At 42.3% G+C, this 24,710-nt stretch overlaps 1 pseudogene across 1 annotated transcript; it reads left to right on the top strand.

Annotated features, from left to right (window-relative positions):
- The first annotated feature begins 1,045 nt into the window (after window positions 1–1,045).
- On the top strand, window positions 1,046–16,392 carry LOC309568834 (DNA fragmentation factor subunit alpha-like; annotated as a pseudogene). Its single transcript, XR_014226124.1, has 4 exons — window positions 1,046–1,200; window positions 5,906–6,067; window positions 9,494–9,618; window positions 16,146–16,392. The product of XR_014226124.1 is annotated as a DNA fragmentation factor subunit alpha-like (transcript).
- Window positions 16,393–24,710: the final 8,318 nt, after the last annotated feature.

The raw sequence follows: 24,710 nt of genomic DNA, 5'->3' as shown, positions 1-24,710 counted from the left end.
TGATCCGATTTTTTTTTTCTTTTTAAAAACCTGTAATAAAGTTAAAGTTAAAAAAAAAAAATAAATAAATAGGAAAAAAAAAAACAAAGGTTTTAGCCGCCCCGTCACTGTTAGCTCGCTCACGGAAAAAAAACGTATACGGAAGTCGATCCGCGAATGAAATCACTGTTCAAACCATACATGTGAGGTATCGCCGTGATCACCAGAGTGTGAGCAATACTTAGAAAAAAAGAGCTACACTCTAACTCTAAACTGGTAACTGTTAAAAAAATTTAAAGCGTCGCCTATTGAGATTTCTATTGACCATAGTTTGTCGCCATTCCACGGGTGTGCACAATTTTAAACCGTAACATGTTGGGGATCTATTTACTTGGCGTGACATCATCTTTCACAATATACAAAAAAAATGGGCTAACTTTACTGTTTAGTATTTTTTAAATGCAGTGAAATGTGATTTTTCGTAATTTTTTAAAAAAATGGCGTTTTAAAGACGCAAATACCGTGCGACAAAAAATATTGCAATGACTGACATTTTATTCTCCAGAGTCTTTGCTAAAAAAATATATATATATATAATGTTTGGGGGTTCTAAGTAGTTTTCTAGGAAAAAAATGATTTTAACTTGTGAACAAAAAGTGTCCGAAATAGGGCTGGGGCTTAAGTGGTTAAAGTAACGCAGTGCCGAATTGCAAAAAAATGGGCTGGTCATGAAGGGAGGTAAATCTTCCAGGAAGTCAGGTGGTAAAGAGATTTTCATAGATAGCAGGACAGTTTCACATTAGTGAGAACAGGGACAGCCTCACCAAACTACCATATCTCTGTCACAACAAGCTTATTACCATAGGGAAATACAGTGTCAATAAAATAGTATTCACCACCTTGGATGTTTTATTGTCATATAACATTAAATCCCTGTGTTTCCAGCACCTCAATCTAGATCCCTTTTAAAGTGCAAACATAACTTCCACCTGGGAGCACGTGGGTTAACCATGCTGTGTGACGCCTATGGGGGGCATTCCTGAGATTCTGCCTCCGGGGGCTTTCACTAAATGTGAACACAACTTCCTCCTTAGTTTCTGCTGTTCAGTTTTCAGTGGCCCAAGTACGGAGAGAAGATGAAAGATTGTGTGGTCTGTGTTCGGGGCAGCAAGGTGAGGCATGAGGTGTCAGCAGCCACCTTGCAGGAGTTAATGGAGAAAGGTAAGAAGAATGTGGGGCTGTGGTGTGTGCAGGAAATAACAAAGTTACAAGAAAAATCCGAAATTGATATTTTGATTAATTGTGGGACAATGCTGGGCTTCGTTGGACACTGCTGAGCTTTGATTTGATGGACACTGCTGGGTTTTGATTTGATGGACACTGCTGGGTTTTGATTTTGGACACTGCTGGGTTTTGATTTTGGACACTGCTGGGTTTTGATTTAATAGACACTGCTGGGCTTTGATTTGATGGACACTGCTGGGCTTTGATTTGATGGACACTGCTGGGTTTTGAATTGATGGACACTGCTGGGCTTTGATTTGATGGACACTGCTGGGCTTTGATTTGATGGGCACTGCTGAGCTTTGATTTGATGGACACTGCTGGGTTTTGATTTGATGAACACTGCTGGGTTTTGATTTGATGGACACTACTGGGTTTTGATTTGATGGACACTGCTGGGCTTTGATTTGATGGACACTACTGGGTTTTGATTTGATGGACACTGCTGAGCTTTGACTTGACGGACACTACTGGGTTTTGATTTGATGGACACTGCTGGGTTTTGATTTGATGGACACTGCTGGGTTTTGATTTGATGGACACTGCTGGGTTTTGATTTGATGGACACTGCTGGGCTTTGACTTGACGGACACTGCTGGGTTTTGATTTGACGGACACTACTGGGTTTTGATTTGACGGACACTGCTGGGCTTTGATTTGATGGACACTGCTGGGTTTTGATTTGATGGACACTGCTGGGTTTTGATTTGATGGACACTGCTGGGTTTTGATTTGACGGACACTGCTGAGCTTTGATTTGACCGATACTGCTGGGCTTTGATTTGATGGACACCGCTGGGCTTTGATTTGATGGACACTGCTGGGCTTTGATTTGATGGACACCGCTGGGCTTTGATTTGATGGACACCGCTGGGCTTTGATTTGATGGACACCGCTGGGCTTTGATTTGATGGACACCGCTGGGCTTTGATTTGATGGACACCGCTGGGCTTTGATTTGATGGACACCGCTGGGCTTTGATTTGATGGACACCGCTGGGCTTTGATTTGATGGACACCGCTGGGCTTTGATTTGATGGACACCGCTGGGCTTTGATTTGATGGACACCGCTGGGCTTTGATTTGATGGACACCGCTGGGCTTTGATTTGATGGACACCGCTGGGCTTTGATTTGATGGACACCGCTGGGCTTTGATTTAATGGACACTGCTGAGCTTTGACTTAATGGACACTGCTGGGCTTTGATTTGATGGACACTGCTGAGCTTTGATTTAATGGACACTGCTGGGTTTTGATTTGACGAACACTGCTGAGCTTTGATTTGACGGACACTGCTGGTCTTTGATTTGACGGACACTGCTGGGTTTTGATTTGACGGACACTGCTGGGTTTTGATTTGACGGACACTGCTAGGTTTTGATTTGACGGACACTACTGGGTTTTGATTTGATGGACACTACTGGGCTTTGATTTGATGGACACTACTGGGCTTTGATTTGATGGACACTACTGGGCTTTGATTTGATGGACACTACTGGGTTTTGATTTGATGGACACTGCTGAGCTTTGATTTGATGGACACTGCTGGGTTTTGATTTGATGGACACTACTAGGTTTTGATTTGATGGACACTGCTGGGCTTGGATTCTTTTTTTGATAAATCTTTTATTCAAGAGAAAATGAGAATGCAAATAATTGGTCAAATCACTATACAGGTACATTAGACACGTATAGTACAGTGTACACGAAACTTCTGACTGTCATTTCTTTTGGTTTACACACTTTAGGAGGAAATATCCTCACAAGTATCCAAAATATAGTAGGGAGAAGGAAGGGAAGGGTTCAAGTGAGAGCAAGTGTAGCAAAGAGACTAGAAAACCACCATTGTTTTCAAGGAAAAGGGAAAATAAGGAAAGATTGGGGGAGAAAAGCAGGAAGAAAAAAAAGAGAAAAAAAATAAGTGGGGGTTGTCTACTACACCATTGTCCTCTCTCCAAGTCTGGAAGCTGAGCCACTAGGTACATGTGGGTCAAGAGCCCAGGGAGTGTTGCTTTACAGAGCTGCTAAGAGTTTGGTCTTCGTAGAAGAACCATGGTGTCCATATTTACCAGTGTTTCTCATATTGATCTTTTAGGACCATAGTGAGTTGTTCCATCTATTGGATCTCTGTGATCCTCAAGGGCTTTGATTTTTAATGGAGGCTGCTGGGCCTTGATTGTTGGTGGAGCCTACTTGGCCAAATCCGTGATGCTGCCGGGCTTTAATTATTGGTGGAGGTTGTTGGATTGAATCTGAAACACGGTTGGGTTTTGATTATTGGTGGACACTGATGGGATGAATTAGGCATCCTGCTAAGGTGGAAAGGGGGGTGGGGGAGAGTCATGATCTCTACCTTTTTAGAGAATGCTTTGTATTTACTGAAAAAAATACCAGGTGTACTATGAATGGAGGTGTTGCCCCGTGGTGAGAGTGCAGTGAAGCAAATACTTGCATAGAACCCAAGCAGGAACCAGAAGATCACAGCTATCACTGTAGTAGTGCTGAATACTGCAGTAATTTCCAGATTTCCCAGAGGAACATTAGGAATGAAACCTGCATATTTACATGGTGCAAAGCTGGACCAATGTAAGTGTGCAATAAGTAATTCCTGGACATCCGCTTTAACATATTTTATAAGTAGAACTATAAGAAAAACTCTATTTTTTTTTCATTCTGGATAGAGTAATGGAGCGTTATAAACCCTGTCAGTTTATTTTTTTCCATCTGTGTCCCATTGGGGAGAAATCTCTGAAAAAATAAGGGAATACCTTGAGGACCCCCAGGTCACTCCATTATCATTGAAAGTGAAAGTAAGAGAAAATACCAAATTTTGGGTTGTCCCCAGAAAAATAATAGAGGGAAAATCCTCTAATGGGGTCACTAGTTCTGGTAGCCTGGGCATCCCCAGGGGATTCCCTTAATATGCAGGGATTTCCTCTCACTCCCTGCTTTGATATAGAACAGGAAGTGAAGGGAAATCTGTGCAATGGGACAGAAAAGATAAGCTGACAGGGGTTATGATCCTCCCTTACTATATCCAAAATAGGAAAAGGTTTTGTCTGTAGTTCTACACTAAATGCACAGGAAAAACACTTTGTTTTGTTTTCAACAGTTTATCTCAGAGCAGGTGCTTAGAAAGAGGGAAGAGAGTACTTGTCAAAATGAAAGCCCAATTATCCATTGGGCCAAAAGAGTTGTATGGATTACCCATAGCTTCTCAAAATCAAAGGAGCACCGGCTGCTATATTCACCTGATGTCCAGGACTCCCAACTGGCTCCTCTTCCAGGTTGAATGATGCCCACCATTATTCACCCATCTTCCTGTAAGCCCCAGGGTGTCAAGGTTCCTCCCCACCGCCACCCTGGACTCACAGGAGGACCGCTAATGTGGTGCTCCATTTTGCAGCACCTTTCCCTTGCCAAAGGAAGAAGAAGTTGAAGAGGACATGTGATGTCAATAGACCCATCTAAAGATGGAAGAAGAGTATGTACACAAATTTTCTTGTTATAGGCTGGGTTCACACACATGTGTATTGGATGTGAGTTTCCCCACATCTAATTCGCATGACAGGCGAGTGTGACCGGCTTTTAATGGAGCCAGTTCACACAGGTCCAGTGTGGCCACGGTCTGCATTAAAAAAGGGTCCTGTGCGTCTTTGGCTCGGATTCAGGTGCAAATTCAGGCAAAAATTCGGACTTGATTTGCACCTGAACTGGTGAACAGGGACATAATAAACGAAGATCTGGGGGGGGGGCACACCCTGAACATGCATTTCTAAAGCTGGTGCAGCTATGAACCAAGCGACATGCATATTTACAGAAAATAGCGCACACATGCAAAAGAATATAAAGGCAAAAAATGGGGATTTGGTCCCACCATATGGCCATATCGTGCTCAAGCCCACCACTACGTCAAAGTACCCCATTGTCAGTGGGTCCTACACTATCCATAAAAAGAAGGATGAATCCAACCTCTCACCTCTCAACCTGTCCCTGGTGAACAGGGACACACTGGACCATATACTGGGAACCTGCGACCGCATATGTGTGAACCGGGCCTAAAGGTCACAGGGGATATTCCATTTCAGCAAAACACTAGTACTATTTGCTAAGCTGGGTCACAGGATAGAGATTATCAAAAGATATGTACATGACTTTAGGTATCCCGTAAAAAAAATGCTGACTTTACACCATATATATGAGTGTTTTGAAGTGCCGGCTGGCATCTACCATTATTTTAATGTGCATCTTTCTGTATTCGCTTGTGTGTGTGGACTTGTGGACATCAACCCTAGGATCACTATCTGTGTCTCCTCAACCCATTGAGGCCCTGGTGGGGTTACACCACAGGCGTTGTTGACCTTCATAGGTCTCCTTGTTCTGGTAAGAGGCCATCTTTATTTGGTGGAATTTCACTCTGGGTGATTTTTAATCACATATTCGTGGAAGGATTATCTTTGAAGATACCTTTTCACTCCACTGGGGTTTCATATCGAGAATTATGGACTTTTATCACTATAATATTTATTGAATTCACATTTTATCATTGTATTTATCTACCGCAACTTTTTCTTTTTCCCACTCTTTATACCATATATGCTTTGTGTGCTCCAAGTGACCGGCAGCTTTGTGTCTTTTAAAGCTCTTCAGGTCTTAAATCTGAACGGCAGGAGAGTTTCAGTCTCGTTGGTTTTGACAAAGGATGGAACGAAGGTGGACAGCAATGATTTCTTCCTCTGCTTGCCTGAGAACACCGAATTTACTGCACTCATAGGAAGCAAAAAGTGGGCGAATACTAAGACAGGTATGTGGCAAAACAAACAACATATTTGGAATTGTTGAGCTCTCTTCTGCAAAAAGCCAGCTATGATTATCAAAGCATTGCAATTCATAACTACTGGATCTCACCTAATAGCAGCTCAGAGCTAATTTTGATTGGGGTATTGCCTTATGTGCTTTGTTATCTGTCTTACCAAACCAAGACCTGTATACCACAGGGTTTTACCCCCCCCACCCCCCCAACTGCTAGTGTGCATGAACCCCAAATGCAGCATACTGGTCTCTGTTTGATAAGGCAGATAGCTTTGCAGATTCAGTAAGAACTATACCCCTGGTCCTGCCTGCTGTCTGCAATATATTCAAGTGAATGGGGCCACTCTGCAACCACATGCAATGCACGTGACTGCGGTGTGCTTGTGTGGGCTTCAGGGGGTTAAGTCAGGTAAGTAGAAGATACAACACCTCCTCACTGCCGGTCAAATGCTCCCTGAAGAGTGATCCGTGCGTGTATTGCTCTTCAGAGAGCAAAGCTCTTAAAGTGATTGCAAAGTCGTATTTCTTTTTCTATAAAAATAACAAACATGTTATACTTACCTTCCCTGTGCAGTTGGCTTTGCACAGAGTGGCCCAGGTCCTGCTCTTCTTGGGTCCCTTGTCTGTGCTCCTGGCTCCTCCCTCCTGCCAAGTGCCCCCACAGCAAGCAGCTTGCTATTGGTGCACTCTTGCCGAATCACAGCTCCCTGTGTCCATTCAGACACAGAGCCGTAACCCAGCCCCGCCCCCTCTCTCTCATGAATGGCTGACTGACTTTGATTAACAGCAGTGGGAGCCAATCGCGCGCAGCTGCGAAACTCCTGTAACATTGAAGGATAAAGATGGGCTCAGGTAAGTATTAGGGGGCTGCTGTACACAGAAGGTTTCTTTTATCTTAATGCACAGAATGCATTAAGATAAAAAAAAAACCTTCTGCCTTTTCAATCCCTTTAAAGTATTTTTTTAAGACTAAATTATTATTTTATTTTTTTTTCTTTCATTTTATAATGTAAGGAACCCTTAGTGTAAGGAATGGTTTAAACCCTTTGCAATTTTTGGCCCAATGGGGAGATTTTCTCTTACTTCCTGTTCTGTAGGCACAACAGCAAGTAAGACGAAATCTCTCCAAAGTGAGGCAAACCTCCTCTTAGACAGCTGTCCCCATTGGAAGATCTCTACTCTATTTCTGTTTTGCTGACAACTCTAAATAATGGAAAATTATATCAAATAATTACCTTAATTTTCCTTTCCTGACGCCAATCCATGGCAGCATACATGTGATATAGCTCCGCCCCTATATCCACCCACAGGACCTTATTTAATCTGTTAAAGGAAAGCTAGAGCAACCTCCCCCATTCTCCGTACAAAATTACAAGATCAAAAAAGGGAGGGTTCGTATGCTGCCATGGATTGGCGTCAGGAAAGGAAATTTACAGTATTAAGTATTTGATACAATTTTCTGTTTTCCTGACGCCAACATGGCAGCATACATATGATAAATAACGAGTTAAACACAGAGAGCTAAAATGTATGATCAAACTTTATTACAATGGACATGGAAACCTGGACCGTCATTTCGTCGAAGTCCATTGACGTATAAGAATGGGGGAGGTTGCGCTAGCTTTCTTTTTATAGATTTAATCAGGGCCTGTGGGTGAATATAGGGGCAGAGCTATATCACACGTATGCTGCCATGTTGGCACCAGGAAAGGAAAATTACCATAAGTATTTGATATCATTTTCTTATTTCCTGACGCCAACATGTGACAAATAACGAGGTAAACAAGGAGGGCTAAAATATATAATCAAACTTTATTACAATGGACATGGAAACTTGGAACATCATATCGTCGAAGTCCATTGACGTACAAGCAGGACAGCCATCAGAAATATTTGGGCCCCTTACACAGCTTTAGGTTTGGGCCCCCTGGGGCCTTACCACCAACATTCTTCTCAGGACGGCTGGGCCCTTAGGGATGCCCAGGCTTCCTACATGTGTATGGGCTGCCCCCCCCCCCCCCGATGGCTGCCCTGCATACAAGAATAGGAGAGGTTGCTCTAGCTTTCTTTTTATAGATTTAATCAGGTCCTGTGGGTGGATATAAGGGCGGAGCTATATCACATGTATGCTGCCATGTTGGCATCAGGAAATTGTTTTGTCTGCCACTTTCAGTTCCAGAGACGCTGGTGATCAGGACAAATATAAAGAGTGATCTCTGAGGCTATGATCGAGATAGCAACAAACACCTGAAAGGATTTCTAACCTCGCTTTACTCTGTCCAAAACTGGATTTTTTGTATTTTGAGATACAGTTTAGCAAGTCTATACCTTGCAAACATAACTAAGGCTTAGTTCACAGCTATAGTTGTGACCAAGCGTGGGCGCATTTCCACACGTTGCACATGAAACGCAGAAAAGAAGTCCCCTGACTCTTTTCCGATAATGCGTCACACCGAACAGCATGGTTCTTCGTCACCATGAAGTTTTGTGCACAGGAAAATGCACGTGTTTGCACATGTGTTGGGGTGCCATTAAAAATGAATGGCACTGCCGCACGTCCGCTAAAGTGCAGCCCGTTTCTCTGCATATCAGGAGAGCACGCAATTTTGGGCACGTTCCTGACATGCAAAGGTCTGAACCTAGTGTATCTCTAGGCAAACCTGTTTTTTAGTTTTAGATAAAATGGGAAAAGGTTGGACCCTCTGTCAGGTTTAAACTGATCTGCATCATATCTGGGGAAATTCTCCCTTTTTTTACTCTTGGTAATCGTTGTCACCAAGACAGAATGTGAGGGGAAATCCAAAAATGTCAGAGATGTTCCTAAAATGGGAGATGAGGGAAAATCTCCCAATGGGAACTTCCACTTTTTCCAGGTAATACCTAACATAGCTCACGTTACCACACTGCAAACATGTCAATGGTCCATTTACATGTCTGCAGTGTGTTAACATGCACTATGTTACGTGTTGCAACATTGCATTAAGGCAGCCTATTGAAAATAATGGGCTGCCAACGCCTTAAAATGCCCAAACGCATTTCACGAATAGAGTAAACCCCCCTCCATTGCGGGGGTTACGTTCCGGACCCAGCCGCGAAAAGTGAAAATAGGCGAAATAGAAAAACCCTATTAAAATGCATTGTAGGCATGTTTTTTTTACTGTCGCTGTACGTGTAAAAGCATTTTAAGGTCTTTAAACACACTTTTAAAACAATAGAAACTCATTTAAACATATAAAAGATACTGAGAGACAGGGCAAGAGCTATGGAAAACACAAAAATGTTTCATTTTTAATGATTTATATAGTAAAATAACATTACAAAAAAAAACGCAATATACCGGGACCGCAAAAACTGAACCGCGATGGAGCGGGGGTTTACTGTGGTCATTTTTTTAAATGCATTGCTGTGCTTTCCTTAGATGGAGGGACTAGTTGGATGGAGCAGGAATCAACAGAAGACGTGACCAGTACACCGCTTCCAGTAGCAGAGATGTCCATGGAGAACTATCCCAGCATCATCCTATATTCAACACCTGACAGTACGGTAAGTTTAAAATGCACCTGTGCCAAAACGAAGGACATTAGTCACCTTGATTGGTGGGGGCGAGCTTTTTGCCATAATGCGCAAGTACAGTATCTCAAAAAAGGGAGTACACCCCTGACATTCTTGTAATTATTTTATTATATCTTTTCATGTGACAACACTGAAGAATTAACACTTTGCTACAATGTAAAGTAGTGAGTGTACAGCTTGTATAACTGTCAGGGTTATTTGGGGAGGTTAAATTTTCACAAATAGAAATGAAATGTCATATTTTGTTCTGTATAGAATTAGCAATGACATCCATTTTTGTCAGGTTACTAAAAGGTTAAAATATCCTTTAACAGAAAATTGCCTGTTCAGGAAATTCGACAGGTTTACCCCAGACCTGCTGTGTTGACCTAGGATAATAAATAAATGGTGTGTTGACTTTCTTTAGACAAAGACTAGCTGAAGCTATGCCAGGATAATCTTGTCTATGTGGTAATCATAAAACACTGGTCAGGTATTCTGTGTTTAAATTCATTTAAAAATAGGATTTACAGATATGTTATAATCTTATATGTAACATAATATTAACAATGAAATATATAACTAGCATACATAGATATGTAGAAAATTGTTATATATTACAGTTGTTTCATATTTTGCTAAAAACTAACTTTACTTATTTTGATGACTTCATGTCAACAAAGAAAGACTTCATATTAATCCTTGTAAGTGGTAAAGAATCATAAAACTTTTCTGGCCTTGCCAGGTGTTTAATTTAGAAGGTCTGGATTGTAAGCTATTGGTCAATATAAAGGTTTGAGGTTTATTTGTAGGCAAATATTGCTACATACTGAACCTAAAGAGCAATGCAATACTGCCATTTTTGCTGACTACTACGGTAATTGAAGTCTTGGGTTAAAAAGTAAAATCCAATATATTTTAAATAAGATATATTAAATATTGGAATGGTGTTATCAAGATTCATTCCTTATTTAGATACATGATGGATATTAAATGGACATGTCATAGATGAAAGCATGGATACATTTTATGTTGTTTTATAATAGTCTTAAATGGAGGAATCTTTATTTAATTTTAATATACTGGTTGACCAAGAGGTGTCACCCTATGACATCACCAGTTAATGAATAAGATGTTCCAACCAATGATGATCATGTTACTCCCTCTGGGTTTAACTTATGGTAATTTTAATAGTCCTTTGTTCTATAACATATAAAAGCCCAGATGAGAGAGACACATGAGACATCACATTTTGCCCAAAATACATCACACTTACAACATACACGCTATTACAACCATGCACAGACTCATCTACACAGACTCCATTTCAATACACCATGTATCTGAACCTTTGAGGGACGCCAAACGAAGCTCCTCCCTAATTGGCCACCATCTTGGAATTGCAGCCATCTTAAGGAACCTGGTAACTACTATTCTAAGCTAGCGGCCATTTTGAATATATGGTAAATATGCCTTGCTAATTATTTGATTATTATTCAATATTGTTTATGTACTTCCTTAAATGTTTTACATTTCATATTTAAATGGTAACGAGAGTACAATCCCAGCCGTATAAACCATATGTAGATTTTTCTCTAAAGAGATGATTTTTGTTTTTATAACATTTTTATTAATATCAGATTAAGCGCATTATTTGCGAATTTAAGTCTTCCGTTTTGCATGGCTTATTCTCACTTCATCTGCAGTGAAGTGACTATCAGACTGTGTATTGCGCAGACAATTGTGGTCTGATTATATAGAACATTCAAATATGGTTTCTACTACATCTGAGGAAAATGTAATCTTGCTTTCGTTTCACTCTCATTTTGTTTTAGTTTCACTTTCATTATTGAGCTACACATCACATTGCATTTATTGTTTGAAGTTGGTATTTTTGTGAAGTTATATCTTTTTGTGTCATCTCAAGTTTGATCATTTATCGTGATTACATGTCTCGTGAATAAAACTTTTATATATTCCATACTGTAGACTGTTTTCACTAAGATTGGTATATGCTTTTAAAAAGAAATTAATCAATAAAAAGAATTCGCTACATATAGATTTATGTAATAAGTTGAGATTCTCCTTTCACACAGATCTTTACTTATTATTAACCATAAATAGACACTGTATATTCAGAGCAGTATAAACATTCTGACATAATGGAGGCACAGTGAGATATTATTAATTATTATTAATAATTAATTCTGACATAACAGTGTAAAATTGCTGTCCCCTCAAAATAACTCAAAACACAGCCATTAATGTCTAAACCACTGCCAACAAAAGTGAGTACACCCTTAAGTGGAAATGTCCAAATTGGGCTCAAAGTGTCAATATTTGTGTGTCCACCATTATTTTCCAGCACTGCCTTAACCCTCTTGGGCATGGAGTTCACCAGAGCTTCACAGGTTGCCACTGGAGAGACCTTGCGTTCCTCCACCTTCAGTTTGAGGATGCCCACAGATGCCCAATAGGGTTTAGGTCTGGAAACATGCTTGGCCAGTCCATCACCTTTACCCTCAACTTCTTTAGAAAGGCAGTGGTCATCTTGGAGGTGTGTTTGGGGTCCTTATCCTGTTGGAATACTGTCCTGCAAACCCAGTCTCCAAAGGGAGGGGATCATGCTCTGCATCAGTATATTTCCCTCAATGAACTGTAGCACCCCAGTTCCGGCAGCACTGATGCAGCCCCAGACCATGACACTCCCATCCCCATGCTTAATTGTAGGCAAGACACACTTGTCTTTGTACTCCTCACCTGGTTGCCGCCACACACGCTTTACACCATCTGAACCAAATACATTTGTCTTGGTCTCATCAGAGCACATGGCATCGTTCCAGTACTCCATGACCTTAGTCCGCTTGTCTTCAGCAAACTGTTTGCGGGCTTTCTTGTGCATCATCTTTAGAAGAGGCTTCCTTCTGGGACGACAGCCATGCAGACCAATTTGATGCAGTGTGCGGTGTATGGTCTAAGCACTGACAGGCTGACCCCCCCCCCACCCCTTCAACCTCTGCAGCAATGCTCTCAGCACTCATACCTCTATTTCCCAAAGACAACCTCTGGATATGACGCTGAGCATCTGCACTCAACTTCTTTGGTCGTCCATGGCAAGGCCTGTTCTGAGTAGAACCTGTCCTGTAAAACCACCGTGCTGCAGCTCAGTTTCAGTCTTGGCAATCTTCTTAAAGGCCTAGGCCAGTGATGGCGACCCTTGGCACCCCAGATGTTTTGAAACTACATTTCCCATGATGCTAAATTACACTGCAGAGTGCATGAGCATCATGGGAAATGTAGTTCCAAAACATCTGGGGTGCCAAAGGTTCGCCATCACTGGTCTAGGCCATCTTTGGGTAGAGCAACAATTCTTTTTTCACAGTTCTTCAGAGAGTTCATGTCCATGAGGTGCCATATTGAACTTCCAGTGACCAGCATAAGAGAGTGAGAGCGATGACACCAAATTTAAGACATCTGCTCTCCATTCACACCTGAAACCTTGTAACACTAACGAGTCACATGACAAAGGGGAGGGAAAATGATCTAATTGGGCCCAATTTGGACATTTTCACTCAGGAGCGTACTAATTTTTCTTGCCAGCGGTTTAGACATTAATGGCTGTGTGTTGAGTTATTTTGAGGGGACGGGTTAACTGGCCATGCAGTGATGCGGGATTGCTGACAGGTCCGCCGGACAGTAGGTGGCAGAATGTGGTCAGCAGCAAGATGGCCGCCCATCAGTTTCCAAGACCAGTGTGATGTCACGCTGCCTCCATTTGTAAATATGATTTGGATGTAAGTGGGACGTATGTAACTCGGGGATTGTCTGTAAAGCTATTGGACAAAATAAAAAAGGTTGACTAAATGATGCACAGTGCATCTGGAAAGTATTCATAGTGCTTCACTTTTAACACATTTTGTTATACTACAGCCCTATACTGAAATAGATTAAATTCATTATTTCTTATTTTCAATACCCCATAATGACAACGTGAAAGAAGTTTGTTTGAAATCTTTGCAAATTGCTTAAGAAAAAAAAAAAAAATCTCCTGTACATAAGTATTCACAGCCTTTGCTCAATACTTTGTTAAAGCACCTTTGGCACCAATTACAGTCTCAAGTCTTTTTGAGTATAATGCTACAATCTTGGCACACCTATTTTTGGGCAGTTTCTCCCATTCTTCTTTGTAGGACCTCTGAAGTCAAGCCCCATCAGGTTGGATTGGGAACGTTTGTGCACAGCCATTTTCAGATCTTTCCAGAGATGTTCAATTGAGTTCAAGTATGGGCTCTGGCTGGGCAACTCAAGGACATTCACAGAGTTGTCCCGTAGCCACAGCTTTGTTATCTTGGCTGTATGCTTAGAGTCATTGTCCTGTTGAAAGATGAACCTTCACCCCAGTCTGAGGTCCAGAGCACTCTGGAGCAGGTTTTATTCAAGGATGTCTCTGTACATTGCTCCATTCATCTTTCCCTCAATCCTGACTAGTCTCCCAGTTCCTGCCGCTGAAAAACATCCCCACAGCATGATGCTGCCACCACCATGCTTCACTGTAGGGATGGTATTGGTCAGATGATGAGCAGTGCCTGGTTTCCTCCAGACATGACACTTGCTATTCAGGCTAAAGAGTTCAATCTTTGTTTCACCAGACCAGAGAATTTTGTTTCTCATGGTCTGAGAGTCCTTCAGGTGCCTTTTGGCAAACTCCAGGTGGGCTGTCATGTGCATTTTTACTGAGAAATGGCTTCTGTCTGGCCACTCTACCATACAGGCCTAATTGGTGGAGTGCTGCAGAGATGGTTGTTCTTCTGGAAGGTTCTCCTCTCTCCACAGAGAGATACTGGAGCTCTGTTAGAGTGACCATTGGGTTCTGGGTCACCTGATGAAGGCCCCTCTTCCCTGTACGCTCAGTTTGGCTGGGCGGCCCACTCTAGAAAGAATCCTGGTGGTTTCAAATTTCTTCCATTTATAGATGATGGAGGCCACTGTGCTCACTGGGACCTTCAATACTGCAGAAGTTTTCGGTACCTTTCCCCAGATCTGTGCCTCCATACAATCCTGTCTCAAAGGTCTACAAACAATTCCTTGGACTTCATGGCTTGGTTTGTGCTCTAACATACACTGTTAACTGTGTGACCGTATATAGACAGGTGTGTGCCTTTCCAAATCATGTCCAATCAACTGAATTTACCACAAGTGGACTCCAATTAAGTTGTAGAAACATCTCAAGGATTATCAGTGGAAACAGGATGCACCTAAGCTCACATTTGAGTGTCATAACAAACGCTGTGAATACTTATGTACATGGGATTTTTTTTCGTTTTTTTATTTTTTTTTAATAAATTTGCAAAGATTTCAAACAAACTTTTTTCATGTTGTCATTATGGGGTATTGTTTGTAGAATTTTGAGGAAAAAATTGATTTTTGACTTACCCTAAAAATCCTTTTCTCTATGGTTCATTTAAGGACGCAGTTCTCTCTGATTCATATCAGTAGGGTATTATTGCCCCAGGAGTAGGACACTAGGCAGGAAAAAGTTCTGGCTACGCCTATGGGCAGTCCCTCTCTCTTCCTATATAGGATGTCAGTTTTTTTCTGCCTAGTTAGGAGTAAGGACCTAGTTCCTTGCTGGGATCTCTGGTCCTGGCATAAAAGTATTTTTTTATGTGGAATTTTTTTTTTAGCTAGCCTTTTTTTCTTCTAAACTGGACCCCCATATCCAGTGGTCACCCCAGTCTGGCCAGTCAGCGCGTGCAGGCCTTAGCTCCGCCCTGGGTCGGCCGCAACATAGTCCCACTGGACAGGGACTGGCCCCGCGAGTTAAACGTCTCCCCAGGACGCACACGACAGGGTCTAGGCTGATGGTCGCAGCGTTTCTATTTGGCCGACAGCCCCCCTACTCCGGTGGCGTGGGGTCCTGTCAAGAGATGGTGTCCGCCTGTGTTCCTGGTATGGTGAGTAAATGTCCCCCCCCTTCCCTGGTGGATTTTGGGATGGACATGGGCCCTCTCCCTGGGGCGGTCGGACCCTTGCACTCCTGGGTTTCCCTCTGTCCTGTTGTGACCCCCCTCCTCTCCACCCCCTGCCCCCCTACCGCCCCCCCCCCCACGTGGGGGACTGTTTGGGCCTACCTGAGCCTGGGGCCTAGTGTGCAGACCATATGGGGGGCCGGGCGAATGCGCTGTCCGCAGTGCTCAATGATCGTGCGGGGAGGGGGCCTTGCTGGGGTTCTTCTGAGGTCATTATGGGGTATTGTTTGTAGAATTTCGAGGAAAATATTGAATTCAATCCATTTTGGAATAAGGCTGTAACATAACAAAATGTGGAAAAAGTGAATAAATGCAGCTTTCCGGTTGTAATATGACACGTACCGGCACATAGTTCCACTTTTACACAGCAATCATAACTTTGCTTTTCCAATAAGCACATTTGATTCCTCCTAATTATTAGAGTCATATTATTGATTAGAGTCATATTATTGATTAGAGTCATATTATTGATTAGAGTGACTTTTGCAGGATTTGTGCACAAATGATGCAAAGACATTTCCACCAGACCCGAACGGGAATGTTCAGAACGTCCAGCCATTGCAAGACTCGTGTCAGGAACAACGGAGGTACAGCGAACAAAGGCACAACATGAGTTTGTTATCCAGTATATATCACGTCGCAAAAGAAAAGCTTAGTCCAAAACTGCCGAGGAAAAATCAAGTTAAAGAAAAGTTCCGGGGAAAAAATACAAACTCCTAATACCCAGCCAATGTAAACATTTACTGGAAATCACTAAACTTATTTTTGTACTTTGCTGACTTTTTTTATTACTTGTGTTCCCATTTTTTATGTCTTTTTTTTATCCTTTACCAATAATTCTGTTCAGCCGGAGAGCTGGAGAGCCTACAGAGGAATGTATAATGGGAGATGGTAGTAGACGTCACTGAGCACTGTAAAAAATAAAAAGATACTGGTGTGCAGATTTGTTTTGTTTTTTAGGATTTGTTTCCTTTATTTCCACTTGGTGATATGGCCAGTAACACACCTCTTGTTCTAGGGTGTCTGCATTCTGGATGGAGGAGCAATGGAGACACATTTGGATAGCAGCATTGTCAGTCAGGAGAGAGGGGAATATTAGATAAACTAGCAGATTTGTGTGGAGTTGACTAACAAACTAAAGCCGAATTCCAGGTAACACTTTCTAAGCAGTTACAGCAAACAGTTTTTTTCTTTTGAGATAAAGGTTTTACACAAATGAATAGAAAGTGACCATTGTAACCACCCCAGCCAGTGGTAATCAGTTTTTCTCAACTCTCTGACTCAGTGGTGGTCAGCTTTCTTGATGGCGGGGGGGGGGGGGGGGGGGTCAAGTGCAGGGGTCCAATGTCACCAAAGGGATATGTGTAAAATTAAGTGAATATTCAGTCTTAGAGGCAGCAGACACACGGCAGGATATAGACATATACTATGAGCATGATACAAGAAATGGTCAGAGACTGGGGACATGATACAAGTGATGGTCAGAGACTGTGGAGATGATACAAGTGATGGTCAGAGACTGTGGACATGATAAAAGTAACAGTCAGAGACTGCAGACATGATACAAGTAAAGGTCAGAGACTGCAGACATGATACAAGTAAAGGTCAGAGACTGTGGACATAATTCAAGAGATGGTTAGAGACTGTGGAGATGATACAAGTGATGGTCAGAGACTGTGGACATGATAAAAGTAATGATCAGAGACTGTGGATATTATACAAGTGATGGTCAGAGACTGTGAACATGAAACAAGTTATGGTCAGAGACCGTGGACATGATACAAGAGATGGTCAGAGACTATGGACATGATACAAGAGATGGTCAGAGACTGTGGACATGATACAATAGATGGTCAGAGACTGTGGACATGATACAAGTGATGGTCAGAGAATGCAGACATGACACAAAAGATGGTCAGAGACTGTGAACATGATACAAGTGATGGTCAGAGAATGCAGACATGACACAAAAGACAGTCAGAGACTGTGGACATGGTAAAAGAAATGGACCGAGACTGTGGACATGACCCAAGAGACAGTCAAAGACTGTGGACATGGTACAAGAGATGGTTAGAGACTGTAAACATGATACAAGTGATGGTTAAAGACTTCCGGACATGACACAAGTGATGGTCAGAGACTGTGGACATGACACAAGTGATGGTCAGAGACTGTGAGAATGGCACAAAAGACAGTCTCTGACCATCTTTTGTGCCATTCCCACAGTCTCTGACCATCACTTGTGTCATGTCCGAAAGTCTTTAACCATCACTTGTATCATGTCTACAGTCTCTGATCATCACTTGTATCATGTCCACAGTCTCTGACCATCTTTTTTTACCATGTCCACAGTCTCTGCCTGTCGACATGATACAAGCGATGGTCAGACACTGTGGACAAGACACAAGAGACGGTCAGAGACTGTGGACATGGTACAGGAAATGGACCGAGACTGTGGACATGACCCAAGAGACAGTCAAAGACTGTGGACATGATACAAGACATGGTCAGAGACTATAGACATGATACAAGAGATGGTCAGAGACTGCATACAAGAGATGGTCAGAGACCATCACTGCCAATTTGATTGGTTACGACAGACTGCCAAGCAGAAGTAGTGCTTGGCTTTTACTTTATCTGCTATGGCAGTGGAGGCAGAAAAAAATAATCCCAGTGGGGAATAAACTACTGGCTGGGTCCACTTTGGGACCTTGGGGTTGTATTTATAAATAATTCACACAGCTATTTGTGATGTGAAACTGCATATACATTCTGTACAAATGGAGGGAAAATCCAAAAGTTTTTATGCTATTTTCTCCCCAGATCAAATGTTTTTCATCCATTCACAATAGAATGAGTTAGAAAAATACTGTATTAGGGCCACTAGATACAGCTGATGATCCTAGGGATTGGGCATTTATTCCTGATTCCCTTTATTCTGTATGAATGAAAAACATTAAACCTGAAGAGAAAATAGCCTAAAAACATTCACATTTGCCCAGGACATGCAATTTTCCAGAACAAAATAGGTCGTTAATTTTGTTTTTTTATAAATACATAAATATACCCTCTTAGGGTCATGTGCTGATGGACTTTAATTTGCTTCAGATGGGTTTTAGTTCCAATGAAAGTCTATGCAAGAGGACAACTGCAGGTCTACTGTACCTGTCGAGGAATTCTGAATGATCTCAAACAGATGTCTTCAACACAAACCCGAAGCCCATCGAAAAAAGCATATATTGTGATTATTTGGGGTTGAATGGGCATGGCCGTGTCTGATGATGCCAATTGAACCCATTGGTGACCACCCAACATTTGGCATAGTTGGCTTTTAACACGACATAGCTGGGTGAAGAAATTAGCCATTGGCATCTCTGCGGACATATTTTTGATTTCTCAAGCTTCCTAAGAGGCGCTTTTCACTTTATGGTAACCTGACCATATCTGCCAGCAATGACTCGAGAATTACAGCATGTTCATTGATAATAAAACTGATTTATCACTTAATGAAAAGTGAAGCAAATTGCTTGGCCAGGAAGCATGATTCAAACGTTACGCCAGCATTGAGTATTTACCTTTCTTTCTATGGGATTGGAACAAAAACCGCTGAAGCCAGCGAAACCGGGAGGAAGAGGATTAACCCCTGCCGCTCATAACTCACCTCCTTTAGTGAAACATAACGTTCCCAATGAACTATTAATCAATGGTACAATGTGGGGAGGGAGGCTGGGCTGCCAATGAATTACGATCACAAAGTGATTCATATCTGTGTTCGCATCTGTAGATTACAGTGTAAAAATGTTTAATTAATCCCCAGTTATTGATTGCCCAGGTATAATGCTCTGGTGTTTTAAGGCAGATAATAGCAGATATGAATCTACCATACAAGCTGACGGCTCCAAGAATAACATTTTCACGGCTGCCAGATGAGTCAGGCCCAACCAGCAATGGCCAACGATCTTAAAGAGTATGTAAACCCAACATTTCATATTCCTGATATATGCCCGCTGTACCATGTGCTTGTATGAGAAAGTATCTTGTTATTTTTGTATTGCTTTCCAATTAAAAACTGGGCAGGCACGCACAGCATTGTCAGTTCTCTAGCTGTGCTGAGAATTCAGCCCCCCCCCCCCCTGCACAGCCATTTACATGGAAGTTCAGTGTGCTGCTGTTTCTCCTCCTCCAAAGCTCTGACCCCCTTATACAGCTGAGAACAGAGGTCATGTGATCACTTTTAAAAGGGGGAAAACAAAAAGGGATTTTTGTTTTTTATATATACACTGCTCAAAAAAAAAAAAATAAAGGAGCACTTTTAATCAGAGTATGGCATCAAATCAATTAAACTCCTGGGATATTGATCTGGTCCCCCCAAAAGTGTCAAAAATGTCAGTTAGGGGTCCGATCTGTCCGCCGCAATGTCGCAGTCCCGCATAAAATCGCAGATTGCCGCCATGACATAACTCTTTCCCGTAGTTAGTAGACGGGATAACTTTTGCGCAAAGCAATCAAAATACGCTTATTGTGATTTTTTTTTTACCAATGTAGCAGAAAACAAATTGGCCTAAAATGTTAAAAAATTTTGATTTTTAATTTTTTTTTTTTGGGGAATGTTATATAGCAGAATGTGAAAAATATTGTTTTTTTTTCAAAATTGTTACTTTTTTTTGTTTATAGCGCAAAAAATAAAAATCGCGGAGGTGATAAAATACCACCAAAAGACAGCTCTATTTGTAGGATAAAAAGGACATCAATTTTATTTGGGTACAGCGTCACACGACCGCACAATTGTCCGTTAAAGTAACGCAGTGCCGAATTGCAAAATAGGGCCTGGTCAGGAAGGGGGCAAATCCTTCCGGTGTTAAAGTGGTTAAGTAGCAGAGAGGGTTGGTAATCAATTTCAGCTGCTTTGGTGTTAATTAAATTAACAACAGGGTCACTAGATGGGCAACAATGAGATGACATCTAAACAGAATGGTTTTACAGGTGGAGAACACTGAAATGTTTTTCCCTACTCATCTTTTATGTCTGTTTTTCACTAGTTTTGCATTTGGCTAGGGTCTGTGCCACTACTGTTAGCATGAGGCGATACCTGGACCCTATAGCGGTTGCACAGGCAGTCCAACTCCTCCAGGATGGCACATCAATATGTGTCATTGCCAGAAGGTTTGATGTGTCTCCCAGCACAGTCTCAAGAGCATGGAGGAGATTCTAGGAGACAGGCAGTTACTCTAGGAGAGCTGGACAGGGTCAAAGAAGGTTCTTAACCCATCAGCAGGACCGGTATCTGCGGTATCTGCTCCTTTGTGCAAGGAGGAACAGGGGGAGCACTGCCAGAGCCCTACAAAATGACCTCCAGGAGGCCACTGGTGTGAATGTCTCTGACCAAACAATCAGAAACACCCTCCATGAGGGTGGCCTGAGGGCCCGACGTCCTCTAGTGGGCCCTGTGCTCAATGCCCAGCACTGTGGAGCTCAATTGGCATTTGCCATTGAACACCAGATTTGGCAGGTCCACCACTGGTGCCCTGTGCACATGTGACAGACGTTAAAGGGTCTGCAGAAGTCGTGGAGAACGTTATGCTGCCTGTAGCATTGTTCAGCATGACTAGTTTGGTGGTGGGTCAGTGATGGTCTGGGGAGGCATGTCCATGGAGGGATGCACAGACCTCTACAGGCTAGACATTGGCACTGGGAAATCTTTGGACCCATTGTCTGACCCTACGCTGGTGCAGTGGGTTCTAGGTTCCTCCTGTTGCCTCATGTGGCGAGAATATGCAGCCAGTTTCTGGAGGATGAAAGAATTGATACCACTGAATAGCTCCAACGCTTGCCTGACCTAAATCAAATGGAACACCATTGGGACATTATGACGCCACCAGGTTGCACCTCAGTCTGTTCAGGAGCTCAGTGATGTCCTGGTCCAGATCTGGGAGGAAATACCTCAGGACACCATCCATCGTCTCAAAAGGAGCATCCCCCGACGTTATCAGGCATTCATACAAGCACATGGGGGCCATACAAACTACTAAGTACCATTTCGAGTTGCTGCAATGAAATTTCAGCAAAATGGACTAGCCAGCTGCATCATTTTTTCATTTAGATTTTTGGGGTATTTTTGAATTCAGCCCTCTGTAGGTTGATAATTTTCATTTCCATTAAACAACATGGCATCCTTTCCTTCCTAACACATTACCCAGTCCAAATCAGTATAGATTTCCAGCATGAGATTTTTCCCCATTGAGATCTGATGTGTAAGTGTTCCTTTAATTTTTTTGAGCAGTGTATATATATATATATATACAGTATCTCACAAAAGTGAGTACACCCCTCGCATTTTTTGTAAATATTTTATTATATCTTTTCATGTGACAACACTGAATAAATTACATTTTGCTACAATGTAAAGTAATGAGTGTACAGCTTGTATAACAGTGTAAATTTGCTGTCCCCTCAAAATAACTCAACACACAGCCATTAATGTCTAAACTGCTGGCAACAAAAGTGAGTACACCCCTAAGTGAAAATTTAAATATTGGGCCCAAAGTGTCAATATTTTGTGTGGCCACCATTATTTGCCAGCACTGCCTTAACCCTCTTGGGCATGGAGTTCACCAGAGCTTCACAGGGTGCCACTGGAGTCCTCTTCCACTCCTTCATGACGACATCACGGAGCTGGTGGATGTTAGAGACCTTGAGCTCCTCCATCTCCTGTTTGAGGATGCCCCACAAATGCTCAATAGGGTTTAGGTCTGGAGACATGCTTGGCCAGTCCATCACCTTTACCCTCAACTTCTTTAGCAAGGCAGTGGTCGTCTTGGAGGTGTGTTTGGGTGTATCATGTTGGAATATTGCCCTGCGGCCCAGTCTCTGAAGGGAGGGGATCATGCTCTACTTCAGTATGTCACAGTACATGTTGGCAATCATGATTCTCTCAATGAACTGTAGCTCCCCAGTGCCGGCAGCCCTCATGCAGCCCCCAGACCATGGCACTCCCACCACCATGCTTGAATGTAGGCAAGACACACTTGTCTTAGTACTCCTCACCTGGTTGCCGCCATACATGTTTGACACCATCTGAACCAAATAAGTTTATCTTGGTCTCATCAGACCGCAGGACATGGTTCCAGTAATCCACGCCCTTAGTCTGCTTGTCTTCAGCAAGCTGTTTGAGGGCTTTCTTGTGCATCATCTTTAGAAGAGGCTTCCTTCTGGGACGACAGCCATGCAGACCAATTTGATGCATTGTGCGGTGTATGGTCTGAGCACTGACAGACTGACCCCCCACCCCTTCAACCTCTGCAGCAATGCTGGCAGCACTCAGGTGATGAGCCGATGGACAGTGGTAGCATCTTTCAAAAGCTTTTTAGAGAGGTTTCTATCTTGATGAAATATTTCTCTGCTGCCATGTTACAGACATCAGTTTGAGCAGCACTGTAGATGTCTAATCTTACCATAGGTGTTATACTAGAGGATTGGACTGGTGATCAACCCCACCAATTTATTGGAAAGGTCTGTATGCCCTTCTCCGGGAAAGTCAGGGAAATATTATTGACCTGCATCTTGAGGGCACTTCTCTTGTGTTTGATATTTGCCTGTAATTAGGACCCACCAGGTTCCATCCTCCGGTGAGATCATGCTCACTCAGCACCGGTGCACCTCCACCAACTCAGGGACTTTTTTGTATGACCCCTGTACTCCCCCATCTTGACTGTATTATCCAAGAAAGGTTCCAAGTCTTTCATTTACTAGAGAAGGCCCTCCCCTTGTAACCAACTACTGATCACCAAAATCAATTCCTTTCTACGTTTGTTTTAGAAAAGATCAAATCTATGATCTTGTATTGCACGTGTCATACTAAAATTAAACAATTAAACATTTTCACTAGAATTAATTTATGATTATGGCTCTCGATATTCCATATTTAACCCTGAGAAGGGAAAGGTCTGTACGCCCTTATCTCAGAAAGTCAGGGAAATATTGTTGACTTGCATCTTGAGGGCACTTCTCTCATCTCGGACATCTGGTTCTGATGAGGATCCACCAAGTTCACTCACCATCCTCTGGTGACATTCTGCTTACTCAGTACTGTTGACCTCCACCAACTAAAGGGTTATCCATGATAGGTTCTAAGTCTTTCGTATGCTAGAGAAGGTTCTCCCCTTGTAACCAAATAATGATCACCAAAATCACTTATTTTCTAAGTTCTTTAGAAAACATGAAATATATGATCGTGTATTGCACACGTGTCAAACTAAAATAAAACAATGGACTTTTTCACCAGAATGAATTCCTGATTACGGCTCTCGATATTCTAAATCTGATCCTGAGAAGGGACCTTTGTCTGTCCTTCCACATTACAATCACAGCATGGAAATGTAGCTTAGACATCTTTTAATTGCAGCATACAATGTGATTTTTTACAGCTTAAATTCAGTGAGTTGGAAGTACATTATAATGAGATGGAATTTTAAAGCAATTTACAAGAAAAGAGGAACCTCAGATGACGCCTCAAGTCAAGCTTTTATATTCCACACAACTGTAACCAGATACCTCTGCATTATACACTCCTAAATTACTTACAGGTCCTGTCCCTCTCCCATCCCTTGAATGGACAGTGAAAGAGAAGCAGCAGACTAATGAGCTGATTTACCTCTCACTCTGCTTTCTCCTCCTATCACCATGCACCTTGTTAGCACATGAGTACTGCAGCACGACTGACTGGCTGTAATGCTTGCCCTCTCCTAGTCTGAGTTCTGCTGCACAGGGACTGCAAGAGCATGACACCATGTCACATTCAGGCTTTTACACTCTTTACATCAAAGAGGCAAAAAGAAAGGCCTCATGATCGAAAATGTTGGAAATAAATAACAGTCCTTGTTGTAGCAACCAATCAGATTCTTCCTTTGATACTTCTAGAGCAGTCCTTCTTAACCTCATTGTTCTAGAGCAGTGGCCTCCAAACTGTGGCCCAGGGGCCAGATGTGACCTATTACTTTCTTTTATCCAGCCCCTGGGGCACTCTTTCATCCACTGATACCAACAATGGGGCATAAT

Source organism: Pelophylax lessonae (genome assembly GCF_965119305.1).
Source record: "Pelophylax lessonae genome assembly, chromosome: 12".
Taxonomy (NCBI): domain Eukaryota; kingdom Metazoa; phylum Chordata; class Amphibia; order Anura; family Ranidae; genus Pelophylax; species Pelophylax lessonae.
The sequence above is the reverse complement of the archived record's forward strand: the minus strand, read 5'-3'. Positions and strand labels throughout refer to the sequence as shown.